Here is a 16,085-nt window from a genome sequence, read left to right on the forward strand (position 1 = left end):
CACCAGGAAACAAGCTACTTACCCAAACAACTCTACTGCATTAAGCTCGTGCGCTTACTTTATAACAGGTGAGTGCAATCTTAGGGGCGTGGTCTTTTAATTAAGAGGAGCAATCGGAAACAGATGTCCAGAAAGCGGAAGTATAAAACGTTCCTGACGTCATTTGCGTGTCTTCTTGATTCAGTAGTAAGCGTTTACAAATAAATAATTTAAATAATTAGCTACGCGTATAATTAAGAGCCTGTAGGATTCGGTGTTGGGCGAAAAAAAAAAAAAAAGCTAATTTCCCCTGAACACTTTATTTACAAAGAAAAATTAAATTAATTAACGGAGCAATGAAAAGCCTGGGATTTGAACTGGAAAAATAAACAAAAAACGTTGATGAATGTAAAGAATTCAGAAATGATGACGTCATAGTGGAGGACGGGTGTCCATGGCCGCACCTGGACATAGTGGAGGACGGGTGTCCGTGGCCGCGCCTGGACATAGTAGAGGATGGGTGTCCTTGGCCGCACCTGGAGGAGCTGTTCACCTGTAGAGGGACGGGTGTCCGTGGCCGCGCCTGGACATAGTGGAGGACGGGTGTCCGTGGCCGCACCTGGACATAGTGGAGGACGGGTGTCCGTGGCTGCGCCTGGACATAGTGGAGGACGGGTGTCCGTGGCCGCGCCTGGACATAGTGGAGGACGGGTGTCCGTGGCCGCCCCTGGACATAGTGGAGGACGGGTGTCCATGGCCGCGCCTGGACATAGTAGAGGATGGGTGTCCTTGGCCGCACCTGGAGGAGCTGTTCACCTGTAGAGGGACGGGTGTCCGTGGCCGCGCCTGGACATAGTGGAGGACGGGTGTCCGTGGCCGCGCCTGGACATAGTGGAGGACGGGTGTCCGTGGCCGCGCCTGGACATAGTGGAGGACGGGTGTCCGTGGCCGCGCCTGGACATAGTGGAGGACGGGTGTCCGTGGCCGCGCCTGGACATAGTGGAGGACGGGTGTCCGTGGCCGCGCCTGGACATAGTGGAGGACGGGTGTCCGTGGCCGCGCCTGGACATAGTGGAGGACGGGTGTCCGTGGCCGCGCCTGGACATAGTGGAGGACGGGTGTCCGTGGCCGCGCCTGGACATAGTGGAGGACGGGTGTCCGTGGCCGCACCTGGACATAGTGGAGGACGGGTGTCCGTGGCTGCGCCTGGACATAGTGGAGGACGGGTGTCCGTGGCCGCGCCTGGACATAGTGGAGGACGGGTGTCCGTGGCCGCCCCTGGACATAGTGGAGGACGGGTGTCCATGGCCGCGCCTGGACATAGTAGAGGATGGGTGTCCTTGGCCGCACCTGGAGGAGCTGTTCACCTGTAGAGGGACGGGTGTCCGTGGCCGCGCCTGGACATAGTGGAGGACGGGTGTCCGTGGCCGCGCCTGGACATAGTGGAGGACGGGTGTCCGTGGCCGCGCCTGGACATAGTGGAGGACGGGTGTCCGTGGCCGCGCCTGGACATAGTGGAGGACGGGTGTCCGTGGCCGCGCCTGGACATAGTGGAGGACGGGTGTCCGTGGCCGCGCCTGGACATAGTGGAGGACGGGTGTCCGTGGCCGCGCCTGGACATAGTGGAGGACGGGTGTCCGTGGCCGCGCCTGGACATAGTGGAGGACGGGTGTCCGTGGCCGCGCCTGGACATAGTGGAGGACGGGTGTCCGTGGCCGCGCCTGGACATAGTGGAGGACGGGTGTCCGTGGCTGCGCCTGGACATAGTGGAGGACGGGTGTCCGTGGCCGCGCCTGGACATAGTGGAGGACGGGTGTCCGTGGCCGCGCCTGGACATAGTGGAGGACGGGTGTCCGTGGCCGCGCCTGGACATAGTGGAGGACGGGTGTCCGTGGCCGCACCTGGAGGAGCTGTTCACCTGTAGAGGGAGGAAAGGTGAGTGTGCTGATGCAGTGTAAACACTGTCTGTCATCTGCTGGGATTTTGGCTTATAAGACTTCAGTCTCTAATCTAAAACAACACATTATGTTAAAAAGACCTACAACTCTATTTGTGTGATGTTTTATTTATTATTAATGTTTAGGGCTGTTGTTCTGTGATTCGTATATAAACCACACCCGACACAGAATAGCACGACTAGATTAAAAGCAAGTTAATATTGTTTACAAAGTTTCAAGAATTGTTTTTAGTATCTTTTTAAATCCTTCACGCTCTCTGAGATCACAAAACTCAGGACTTCTGGTAGTTCCCAGAATATCTAAAGTCTACTAAAGGTGGTAGAGAGTTTTTGTATTTTATTTATTCTAATACATCTGATCAAATGTACATTATCATCTAGTGCTTGCTAATATGAACAGCAGCTATGCTAATTCCTCTCCCTTGCTTCTCTTTTTCTACCCTTTTCGAGGCATCCAGAGATGGTACCAGCTCCAGTTGTGTTCCACGTCATGAAGATTTTGGACCTTCACTGAGATGAGGTCAACCCTGTGAGGATCCTGGGGCATCTACAGAGATGTACCAGCTCCAGTTGGACTCTGCTTCATGAAGTATTGGGACAAGAGGAGATGCCAACTACTGTACATGTGGTCTTTGAGGACAACATCCTCCTCATCAATACACAATTGTCAGACTGTATATTAATAATCACATCCTCCAGTGTCACCCAAATGAGGATGAGGTTCCCTTTTGAGTCTGGTTTCTCTCAAGGTGGTTATTTCATCTGAGGGAGTTTTTCCTCGCCTCAGTCACCTCAGACTTGTTCAGTGGGGATAAATACAAACACATTTAAATAAGTCTAATATTAATCTTGGAGTTTTTGTATTATATTAATCTGTGTATAATAAACTTTTTTTGTATTATGTTTCTTATGTTCTGTAAAGCTGCTTTGAGACAATGTCCATTGTTAAAAGCGATATACAAATACATTTGTATTGAATTATATTTAAGTAAAACAAATGATAATATAATGCTAATCAGAAAAATAAAGGCTGAATGTCTTTAAACACCAGTCAGCATGTACTGTACATAATAATATTATCATACTGCACATTTTCCCTGTAGTTCAATGGCTATTTTGATCACTTTAAATTCCCAAAATGAAAGAAACACTTTAAAAGATTAGTGACATTTTCAGTGGCAGTGTGTCTGACATTTAAATGATCAGGATTCAGAAACCATTTCAGGTTAATTAACGCAGACAAAAACAATACCTTGTTTTTTATACTGATTTGCTGCAGTTCTGGCTAAAGTTCACGCTAGTCTGCGGTTTAAAGAATGAAATCTCAAGTCAGAATAACAGATTGTTAACACATTAGCATAACATATTAGTGGTTAAAGCTAGCTGTATGTGATCTCAATGGAGGTTTGGCACAAGGTGCTGCTTCGTGTTTGTAGGATGACACAGCGTTGTGCCTGGAGCAATATGTGTGTGTTCCTGGTGAAAAAATTACATTTCTCTCCTACACACCGGTATGTACTGTAGACTACACACTGTACTAATGCACAAGCCATTCCTGAACCATTCCCATGGTGAGAACATCCCACAACACCTGCTGTTTTGGAGATTCTGGCAGTTCTGCCCTGGTCAAAATTTCTCCGATCCAAACTCTTGCCTATTTTACATTTTACACATTAACTTCAATAACTGACTGTTCAAATGCTGCCTAATAAAATACATCCCACCTCTTGACAGGTGCCGCTGTAATGTGATAATCAATGTTATTCACATCATCTGTCAGTGGTTTTAATATTATGGCTAATCAGGGTGTGTGTGTGTGTGTGTGTGTGTGTGTGTGTGTGTGTGTGTGTGTGTGTGTGCAATCTCAGGTGTAAATTTCTCTTGCAGAAGACGTCGGACTAAAGGAGGAAGAGACTGTCGGCGGTGGAGGTGTGATATGAGCAGGGTATGAGACTGAGGTGAGGATCACCTTAGAGAAAATGTTGTTTGAATAAAATGATATGAAGTCTATTTTAATCTGTCCTTTCTACAGTATTTGCTGTGTATTTTAGGCACAGGTTATGCAGCAAGGATGGATGAAAAAATTGGTCAATAATGTATGTGGAATAAAGGAAAAAGTTTCTTCTTTTACTGTGTAGTCAGGTGAAAACTATCGGCCTTATTAAAGGAAGTAAATTGATTAGTGTCCTTCTAATTGACTGTGAGAGACATCTTTTAAAAGCATATATGGTCACAAATATCATAATGAAATTTGAATTATATTGATGACACAATCATTAAGTTTACAAGTCTATTTACAAGTGTCTGTTTTATAAAAGATATAATCCTATAGAATAGGGTCAAAAAAGGGGGATTTAGAAATATAAACTAAAATAAGATAAAGTGTTGGGGGGCACGGTGGCTTAACGGTTAGCACGTTTTGCCTCACACCTCCAGTGTTGGGGGTTCGATTCCCGCCTCCACCTTGTGTGTGTGGAGTTTGCATGTTCTCCCCGTGCCTCAGGGGTTTCCTCCGGGTACTCCGGTTTCCTCCCCCGGTCCAAAGACATGCATGGTAGGTTGATTGGCATCTCTGGAAAATTGTCCATAGTGTGTGATTGCATGAGTGAATGAGAGTGTGTGTGTGCCCTGCGATGGGTTGGCACTCCACCCAGGGTGTATCCTGCCTTGATGCCCGATGACGCCTGAGATAGGCACAGGCTCCCCGTGACCCGAGGTAGTTCGGATAAGCGGTAGAAAATGAGTGAATGAATGAAGATAAAGTGGTTGTTGTGAAAGGGTTGGAATGAAAGTGGTGGCCGAACTGATCTTTTCTGTCCTGATAGCTGACTGTAGTGATGTCAATATGACAAAGAAAAAAAAAAGCAGCATAAAGAGGAAAGAACCCTAATAACTTCACTTCATTTGATAGATTCGCATTGTTGTTCTTAGAAATCAGATAATCCTGAGATTTACACAGATATATAGACTGTGATTAAAGCATGAAAATGCCAGTGTGAATATATTTTAGCACAAACATAAACAAAGCGAGGTCTCGGGGCATTTTCTATAGAATAAAATTATTGTCATGTGTTGTGGTCGTGAAGGTAAACATAAAGCCTCAGACATGATGATTTAACACAGAAGTGGAATATAAAGTATAATAAGTAATACATCCAGGTCTGTTTCTGAAGGAAAATGTCATTATTTTCATCAGTAAGTCTCAGTATGAACCTGTTCAATGTTTTTCTGAAACAATCCGTTTCTCTAAAAGCCAACTCTGTTTTATCTTTCAGTTCTAGCCTGAAGAAACTGTGCACTATGTGCCTGCCATTTATACACCTGACTCTGTACACGTCCCTGTCAATGTCTACCCCGTGTACTACCCCGTGTACTACCCTGTGTACTGCCCCGTGTTCTACCCAGTGTACTACCACGTCCTGACCCCCGACTTCTACACCAAACCCCCAAATGGTGGCGACTGTTGAAGCAGATTGCTTCCTCCCATCTCCCCAGCCTCCTCAGAACCTCCAGCCAATTCTGCACAAATGGAAGCCCACAGTGGTAAGAAATCAAAAGGCACTACAGTTTTCACATATTAACTCCAGACATTTAACACCTAAACTATCTCTATGAGATTCATAATTTACCTACAGCTTGTATTTCCTACAGACTACAATTCAGGAAGATGATGATGAAGGCTGAGACATTGCGGTCAATGAGGTTCTGGGAGGAAGAGCCATGTTTCCACCCGAGATTGTGTTTCCACCCGAGATCCTGTTTCCACCCGATCCTGCGTCTCCAGGCTAAATAGCCTCAGGACAAAAGGACTATGTTGGTGAAGGGAGAAAAAAATGAAAAACGGCCTTCTAGCCTTTGGATGAGTGTTCTGTTATTTATTCATTTTAGTGATAATATGCTTTACTAGAAGATGTAGATCCTGGGGACGCAGAGTTATTAATATGGGCAGGGATTTGGGTGTCGTTGGTGGGTGAAGCTTCAGGAATATCAAACATCTTACTCAATGTCTAACTTGAATAATCTTATCTAATGAATGTTTAAGATATAAAACAATTATTATAATGGATTATATTTACTCCCATCCTTATCATTCCAAGTTTTATTATTTAGTAAGAATTAACAAGAACATGCACACGTCTTAATTAGCAAGCTGAGAACAAATTTAAATGAACCATTATGTTGAATTTAGGCTATGAATTCTTTCTACATGTGATACAACCCAAGGTGTTGTTATATTACTATATTTTCAATAACATGCTATTTTTAAACCATTCAACCATTTGGTGGTTAATGCTGAGCTCTGATTAGCTCTAGCTGTGTCTTTTAGAGTGCCCTGAGCTGGGCCTGGTATTTACAGAAAGCAGCACAGTGAATACGCATGACTGCTTTTTGTTGAGGCTGAGGCTGGTTGAGTGTCTTTGATACTGTAAATAGACTCCCACACGAGTGGGTGTGCTGTGAACTGTGTATTTATATGAGTTTTTGTGCATGTGTGTTATGGAGTGGGTGTGCCATGAGAGATGCCTGGGATGGGTTGCCTGGTTGGATTGGAAGCGGTGTGTCTGATGTGGTAAGCGGTGAACCGTCGCTTAATAGCATCTACGTTTTTAATATTTAAAAACTCTCTGAATTGTAGAAGGCTCCGCATTGCCAGTGCTTCTATACAGTGGGTTTCTATTCTTTTGATTACTTCTGTTTCATTTGTTCTGCAGCCAAACAATGACAGTAACATCACTACACTATGTTTTAAATATACTGTTTTCTGGGTGACTGATTCAATGAATATGATATGAATTGTATCATTTGCTTATCAGTGTAAAAGAGGCTTGTGGTAGATGCTCATTTCTAGCAAAATAATTTGAAAGCATTAGTTATAATAAAGTTTTATAATACTATATAATGTTTTTGTGGTGAAGATCGTTTTCTGCTTTCAGGTAAATTGTCTTAAGGTTAGGGCAAGAGTTTTTTTTTTTTGCGTTTTTTTCTTCCAAATCTTGGTTCTTGAATAAAATGAAAGCAAAGAAAACTGCTGTATTCACACAGCCAGAGATATTAATGCTAATAGATGAAAGGACATACTGGAATTTGTTTGCTTTGGCTAGAAAGGGAAAGGCCACAAAATTTTGAGTTGAGTTACGACACAACAGGTGCCTTTAACAGCCAGATACCAGGTGAAGACTCTTTTCTTGAGGATAACTCTGACAAGCTGTTATAGATAGATAGATTTGTGAGTTGTGAGGTTGCATTAGGTTGTCAGTATGCAGAGTTTTATAGATTGAAGTGAACTAAATGCAGCTACCTCAGACAGATTGCTGTAGAGCACAGTACATTAAAAAAAGAAAGCACAGCCAACATTAGCTAACATTGGATAGTAATAACTGGTAGATTGTTACACATCTTGGCTATGATTAATAGTGATACCGAAAGAAACCAATTGAAAGATAGGATTCTGTTGTTGTTCTGTCTACAAAAGATTTCTAATCCAACATTTTTTTAATTTCCAGAATTGGTGCTACTACACAGGCTGTGTCCTACTGGATGGAAATATTTATATACATATTTAGTATCCATTCATTCATTCATTCATTTTCTACCGTTTATCCGAACTACCTCGGGTCACGGGGAGCCTGTGCCTATCTCAGGCGTCATTGGGCATCAAGGCAGGATACACCCTGGATGGAGTGCCAACCCATCGCAGGGCACACACACACACACTCTCATTCACTCACGCAATCACACACTAGGGACAATTTTCCAGAGATGCCAATCAACCTACCATGCATGTCTTTGGACCAGGGGAGGAAACCGGAGTACCCGGAGGAAACCCCCGAGGCATGGGGAGAACATGCAAACTCCACACACACAAGGTGGAGGCGGGAATCAAACCCCGACCCTGGAGGTGTGAGGCGAACGTGCTAACCACTAAGCCACCGTGCCCCTATTTAGTATCCAATGAATGCTAATAATGGTAAAAGTGGATCGTAGGAACACTGGGCACAGGGTGGAATATACCACGGATGGGATGCCAGACCATCACCATGCACTGTGCACACACATTAACGCTTAGGGGCAATTTAGTTTAGCCAATCCATCTGAAATGTTTTAGAACTGAGGGAAGAAACCAGAGAATCTGGAAGAAACCCACAATGACATGGGGAGAATACGTGAAACACCATACAGACAATAACTGGAGCTCATCTGGGATGTGGTAGCCTACATTTACATTTACTGCATTTAGCAGACGCCCTTATCCAGAGTGACATACAGAAGTGCTTAAGTCTCTATCATTGGATACATTAACTCTGATTCAATAGGTTACATACTTAAGATACCATGAGTCTAAAACATTGTTCAAAGTTTTTTTTTTGGTTTTTATAAACATGAAGTGTTGTTGAAGTATTTCATGAATAAGTAGGTCTTCAACCGTCGTTTGAAAATAGCCAGTGACTCAGCTGTCCGGACCTCTAGGGGAAGTTCATTCCATCACCTTGGTGCCAGAACAGAAAAGAGTCTTGTTGTATACTTGCCTCTTACCCTGAGAGATGGTGGAACCAGTCGAGCAGTGCTGGTAAGATCTGAGGGTGCGAGGTGCAGTGCGAGGAGTGATGAGGGCTTTGAGGTAAGAGGGAACCGGTCCGTTTATGGCTTTGTAGCCTAGTCGTTAAGGTGTTGGGCGACCAATCAGAAGGTTGTGAGCTCAATTCCCACGTCCACCAAGCTGCCAATGTTGGGCCCCTGAGTGAGGCCCTTAACCCTCAATTGCTCAGTTGTATAAAATGAGATAAAATGTAAGTCGCTCTGGATAAGGGCGTCTGCTGGAAATGCAAATGTAAGATCAGGATCAAACCGTGGTGCCGTGAAGCAGCAATACACCAATGTATATTTATTTATGTATATTTATTTATATGAAAAAAAAAAACTTCAAATTTTATATTACCATTTTTGAGTAGCCTATTATTTGTTTAACCTGCCTTAAATCACGTTTATTAAGTGATGTATTATACTATCCTTACGGTATATCGAACCTTTGTGATGTAAACATTTGTGATTAATGAATATCGATTAATTATCCCAGGTTATCAGAAGTGGGACTGGACCACTGTGTGCTTTCCAGAGGGGTGCAGCTGGAGAGGATGGGAAGCTGTGAGGCCGCCATGTTGGAATATTCGATTCCTGATGAAGGCTTGGGGGGAAATGAAGGAACGAGTGTGAGCCGGGAGTGTTGGAGCTGCGCGCATAAGTCTCCGGTATCGGTTCTACTGGAATTTAATCACCGCTTTCACATTTGTATTAACCTTAAAAAGGACACCGGGACGACCGAATAGCTGTTAAACGTGAAGAAAAAGCGTGTAAGTAGAGAGGGGGGGATCCCATGAAAGTGGTTTAGTTCATGTGTGAATTTTGAGGAATTGCAGTTGTGGCATCGCTGTTATTGTTTGTTTATTTATTTTTGTTTGTTTGAAAAAATAATAATAATGTGTCACCGCGGAACCTGATTTATGGCATTTAAAGACGTTGTTTTGTCAAATCTTGTTCATTGTTTGTGCTTTCATGGTACGTTACTGCAGTAAATGTGCCGTTTGTAAATAACCGTTAAACCGTAAAATATTTAAATCAAACCCTGCGCGTGCTTAGTAATTTAAAATAACGTAATTTTTCCCCCTTCACGAGCCCAATCTTGTCGCTTCAGGCCATAACGGTCGCCTAGTAAAAGTTAGACAAGCTCTTTCTCCATGATCCCCTTCTTCAGCTGTTGGTATCAGATTTGTTCTGGCTTTCTTTCTCTTTCTATCAGCCTGAGTGTGAGTGAATACGTGAGCCTTGCTTTTTTTCTCGTGTCCCTGGGCGGTGCTGTGCTCAGGCCCGCTTTATTTTTAGCCTGAAGCGTTCAAGGTTTGTCATTTCTAAGTTAATGTATATTTCATACCTGAAAAGCTTTCTACTACTGTACTGTGTAATGAAGTAAAAGTAGTTTTTAAATAGCGCCACTGTTCAGAATATTTATCGACAGAGAAGCTACACTTTCATACAGAGAGTGTAACTTTTAGACCGTGTTTAACACCCGGTGTAACGACAATTGTACCCAGGGTTTCTGCGCATGCGCATTTCACTTATACATCTACTTCAATTCATATAGGTATTGTGCTACCTCGAAGTGTATGCTGGGGGTATTTTCTGAGAAGGTCACGGTATTAAAACAGACAAAATGTTAATTTAATACAATACATATCATTACAATACCAGTTGTGTCATACTGATAATACCCAAACACTGCACCTATGAATGCACCGAATTTTCCTGTGAAGGCAACCTGAAATTAGTGACTTAAGCTTTTGTGTATGTGACCAGTGACAAAACGTTTTGTGTTAATTTAGTTTAACCATTTACTTGTACTTTTCAACAATGTCCACACATCTCTGCACTGATATAGCCTTTATATTTATACACTGTACATATGTTTATATATACATATATATATATATATATATATATATATATATATATATATATATATATACAGTGCATGCTGTACATTTGTTTACATGTGTGTATATATATTATTACATTACATTTACAGCATTTAGCAGACGCCCTTATCCACAGCGACTTACATTTTATTTCATTATTAACTCACAGCCTTCACTGTAGCCAAACACCTTAACCACTAGGCTACCCCTCCCTAATATATACCTATATATATTACATTCTGTACATATGTTTACATACCAAAATTTACTGTGTTTATTTATGATTTGATTCAGTGTGTAGCTTAAAGATTAGGATATAGACTAATGGGGTGAATGCATTCTTTAGTTTGGACTGATTGTATGTGGACAGGAAGAGGGTTGTGTTTACATCAGGAAGTCAAAACAAGTGGTGTGTGGTATTTCAGTAAGTGGACTGGTGCACTTTACTCTTTAATTGTTCAGCTGCGTCCCTCAGGATGCTTCAGAAATACTCCTTTTTCCTTCTGCCAGCAGTAGCCTGTGTGTGTGTAAGTGTGTTGAGCCCCACGTGTATGAGCCAGAGCTTTAAACTTCAACCACACATCTGTGCCAGAAAGAAGTCTTCTCATTTCCTGCCGTAAAGCTTGGAGCTGTGGAGTGTAAAATTTGTTGTTTTTCCTCCTTCTACTGCTCTTCGGGTATAATATAAAAACTTAGCTTACTTTCGGAGTGAATCACTAATCGTCTCCAGTTGTTTTATATTTATAGTGACATTTGTGGTCCCTCTATTGCCTGGAAACTCTGTTTAATGCGTTTTCAAAGTCCTGACATATGCACATCATAAATGAACATGCCGTGAATAATTCCAGATGGCAGCACAGTTTGTCAATGTCATTGTCATCTTCTCAATCAGTCCAGCTGCTTCACAACTCAGAATAAGGCTTGATATGAAGGTGTCACTGTAGAAATGGAGCAGGAAATTACAATCGAAATCCGTTGAACTAAGAACCCAGACATTATCTTCAACTAAATGGGTGCTTAAAGAAATACTCCATCTGCTCTACGTGTAGTTTATGCGTGATGAGAACAGTCACTTATTTTGACCCACTTCTCTGTGTCGGGAATAGAACAGAACCTATTTACTTGAAGTTACGCATAATGATTATGAATGTATCAGTCAAGGGTAAATGAATAAATATCAGTCAACTGTATAATATATATAGTCTGTCCTTGCAGTGTTAGAATTTGTGCCTTTGTCATTATCAGCTTTGTGTGGGTCTGGTGGAAAGTGGACGCCATGCAAGTAGCTGAAATGACTTAATGGTCCCGTGTGAACTCTATCCTTCGGATACTTTTTTTTGACATTAAGCTTCCATATAAGTAAGCATTTTGATCAGCAGCATTAAAAGCACATTACACCTGAGCTTAAGAATCTCCCAGCTCTTGCTATATACATCTATCTTTCTATATTTTTTTCTCTTCTGTATAAGTGATGTGTAAACTTCATAGAGATCCATCAAACCCGCTCAAATAAACTTTATGTATTCAATTCAATTCAATTCAATTCAATTCAAGTTTATTTGTATAGCGCTTTTTACAATGGACATTATGTATATGATATATGACATATATGTATATGCTGTGTACTTTAGATAAAATCTTACCTTCAATTGTGCCACTATAATTGTAGCTTCATAGAAACAAGCTCAAGGATAAACAGAAAAAACATGCTCTTTATTTATGAGTTTGGGTTTTACAGGTTTGTGTTCTTCCTGTCCTCCATGTTGCATTGACATGCTTGTATCCTGGTATGCACATATAGTGTGTAATGCATAATGTATGAATTGGATTGAATGGACTCTCCTGATGTGGTGTAGCTGGGACTTTCTTTGACTACTCTGGTATGCATTTTAAATTGATTCTTGATATAGTATTTGGAAACATCTTTTTATCAGCATCTGCCATTAAACCGCCCATCAAAAACACACTGAAGCATTTCTTTAACAGTGACTGTGTGTATCAGTCTGAGAACAGTGAGTATGTTAAGCTGTGCTGTGATAGAAATGCCCCCCTCAGCCTGATCCGGCTGTACTGTTTCCAGGCTGTACTGCAGGTTCCAGGCTGATGAATGCTCCATTCACCACCAGCTTAACACTCCAAGTTGCAGTTAAAACCACTTTGAATATTAATACAGACATCCTACACAAATGTTTCTTTTACAAGCGTGGTGTAAATTTAGTGTAGAGGTGCTCAGGCAGCATGTCTGCTTTTTAATGTTTGCTAATGTTAATGTTTTAATGTTTTTTTAATGTTTTCAGTCAGGCCTGTGGTGAGCGATTATTCAGCATCACGTAGCACTGTTTAAACGTGTCACCATGCAGACAGACAAAGATGATGGCCCACTTCATTGGTGCTCATGAATAGATCCTTTATGGAGAAAGGGAGAGGGATGATATGGGGTGTGTGTGTGTGTGTGTGTGTGTGTGGGCTTCTGTTTCCATCTTGCTTACACTTGTATCCTAGTTGACAATAAATGACATTAAGGATTAAGAAAAGCAATTCTTATACATAAATTATAAGTAGCTAAAATATTTTCCAATATTTTGTTTAACAGTTGTATATTTGTCTATTATCAAGCAACTGGGAATAAACACACCTACACAGGATGCTGGACATTTACTAATATGCAGAGAATCATTTTTTTTGTTTAGTCATTAAATAATCTTTAAAATGTCACTCAACACAAAAAGGCATGTGAAGCTTTACGCAGTTATTGGATTATAAAATTGTTATATTATCCCATCACTAGATATGAAAAATAAGATTATATAATAGAACTGGATGGACAGATTATTCTTCCTAATCATTAATCAAGTCCATCCACACATACAGTTTTACATTATGTTTATATATTAAAAGATCCATCCATTAATTTGCTTGTCCACCCACGTGATTGTCAAACCCTTCATTCAAAAATAAAATTGTTCCACCAGTCTGACATGTTTGTTTGCCCATCAGTCCACATTTTTGGCTGTTGTCCATCCACGTATTTGTTTGTCTACTCACATGCTTGTTTGTCCTCTCATCAGGCTACACATCCGTGCATATTTTTTCTGCTTTTATATATATTTATCCGACTGTTTATGCCTCCATCCAGATATTTGTCTCTCCTGTCTTTTGCTCGTTCCTCCCTACATTATTTTTGTCCCTCAGTCTGTCTGTCTGTTTATATACCTTTGCATACATGCTGCTGAGGCTGCCATCATTAAGAGGAAAGCGTAGCATCTGAAAGACCTGCTATAACAATTAGAAATAATTTCCTCTCTGTTAGTTATTTTTCCACTACAGCTTTCCTGCTGGGTGTGGTGCTTGTTTTTCAGTGTTTGTAAGAAACAGAAGGAACCATGTGTATGCTATAAAGAGTAGCATAACTGTATAAGTGTGAACACAATGGCTTCTGTTCCTCTCTGCTCCTGTGGGAACGAGCCCTCGCACCTGCATGTGGTGTGGCTTATTCACCAGAGGTCACTTACAGAGCTATGGAGGAGCGTTCATGATCAGCAACATGAAACAGCGATCACTCTGTGGTCTTTATGCCGTTATGTAACCGTTTATCAAGAAATATATGAAAAGAAATTCTTATTTTAATACCTTGTATGATGAAATATGTGAGTCAAATTTATATATATATATATATATATATAAATATATATATTTACAATCTGTAATTGTCTGATCCAGTTTCATGAACATTATCAGTAGGCTTTGCAGATTTTTAACATTAATTTTAGCATTAGTTGCTTAATGTTTCCATTTAATTGAAACAATAGTTTTGTAATTATAATGCTTCTGATTAATAGATTTTTTTTATGTTCCTCTGCTTGTGCACAACTGATTTGTGCAACCTACATTTAAGCTTTATTGCAATGACCGTATGATTTTGTATTCTGTAACTGTTCTGTCCAAAGCTGGATCTGTTACAGTTTGTTGAAATAAAAGCTGAACAGGAGGCCAAAAAAGACACCAGCCAAATTTAGCCAGCAGCCTCTGTGCCATCAGTGGCACTGTTGAGATCACAGGCATCCTCCTTTCCTCTTCTTTATTTAGTGAGTTAGCAGGACAATTAAGTAGGAAAATAAGCTATTTAATTACAGAAAACTAGTAAAGCCGTTCAATTGCGTGTATATTGTATTAATTATTCCAGGATTCAGTACCTGGTTAACTATTTTTGGTTCCCTAAACACCCATTGTTTGTTGCAACCTCAAAAAAAAACTCCAGAGTAATCATTGATGCTGGGAAAGTACTCTGGGAAATAGGAAACTAATTAAGTATGTCTTTTATATACAGTTATAATTCACACAAAGTCATTTAACAACATTTTACCAACTGGTTCACTCAGATCAGTGTGTTTCCTAGACGTAGGACTGTGTGTGGAGATTATACCTATCAGTATGTTTGTAACTCGCCTCGACTTAGGGACACTCATCTGTAGTTTGCTGGTCCAACTCAGTGTGAAATTACAGCAGGTGTGTGGAGATAAGAAAGCATACAGGTCTTACATGACTTATTTCTCCAGGTAATATTAACTTAACTGTAACACCTGATGTGGGTATGGGAGTAATGTGTGAGTGAACACATTTGATTTTGTGCAGAAACTCGCTTTAAAGCTCTTTTAAGACAAAAATATCTATAAGGCAAATTCCTATGACTCCAGAACAGATTATAATTTTTATAATCACAGAACGCAGTGGGTCTTGGCATTGTTTATAAGTCTAATTGTTTTGGCATTTAAAATGTGATGGTATAAAATTAAAAGGATAGAGTTGCAAAAAGTGTATTGCCATTTTTAACGACTGAACGTGTTTTGCAGAAATCCGTGTGCACCACATTAAGGTTTTTGTTTAGCAAAGCTAGGACACATTCCACTGTAATTCAAGAGTCTTCCACACAATAGGAGGAAATTACCTCATCGTTTATCACTCTGTGTCTTCAGGGGTTTGCTTGGATGTGGTTTTAAACACACACACACACACACACACACACAGAGTACACAACATACAACGCTGGCAGTACAAGTGTGACTTCCCCCCCTTCCTAACTTTTTGGAAGGTCATGGTCTTGAGGTGTGGCTTTGAGCAAAGGACAGAGAGATGGATGAGCGAGTGAGAGATAGACCTGGGTTGATTCCATCAGTGCATTCGTTTCACGGCCTTCCCTCGTGATGAATGTAGCGACTGTGCAAGCGTTTCACTGCACCACTGAGACTGCTGACTGCATGGCAGTGTCAGCATGTTTGTGTGGTTATTGTGTTTCTCATATCAGTCCAGACCCCTCTATTTTGTCTCTGCGTGATACTTATTTTCAGCATGGCATCATCTCGACAACTGTGTAGATTCCTGACTCAGCCTTTCTGCTAGAGACCACACAGGGCAGCTCATCATCATTTGACTACCATACTGCCAAGTTAACATTAATGTATCACTGGAGAATGGCTTCTCTTTTTTTTTTTTTTTTTTTTTTGTCAGGAAAAGCGTTCCTTCAAATCATGAGCAGCCAGAAAATGCAAAATACCCCAGAGAGCTCCTAGAGACTGTGCTTATACTCAAAGATTTGTCTAAGAATCTGACTGGATTCATTCTGACTGCACATTTAACTGAAATATTAGTTGTACAATTGTTTTGCCCAACATTTAACTTTAACT

General features: G+C 41.2%; 1 protein-coding gene across 2 annotated transcripts in view; it reads left to right on the forward strand.

Annotated features, from left to right (window-relative positions):
• Window positions 1-9,123: 9,123 nt before the first annotated feature.
• Window positions 9,124-16,085, forward strand: part of ptk2aa (protein tyrosine kinase 2aa) — an 81,891-nt gene continuing 74,929 nt past the window's right edge. For both annotated transcript variants that reach the window (XM_060857357.1, XM_060857358.1), the window contains exon 1: window positions 9,124-9,285. The gene's annotated coding sequence lies outside the window, so the exon portion shown is untranslated. The remainder of the gene's footprint in view (window positions 9,286-16,085) is intronic.

Source organism: Tachysurus vachellii, chromosome 21, assembly GCF_030014155.1.
Source record: "Tachysurus vachellii isolate PV-2020 chromosome 21, HZAU_Pvac_v1, whole genome shotgun sequence".
NCBI lineage: Eukaryota > Metazoa > Chordata > Actinopteri > Siluriformes > Bagridae > Tachysurus > Tachysurus vachellii.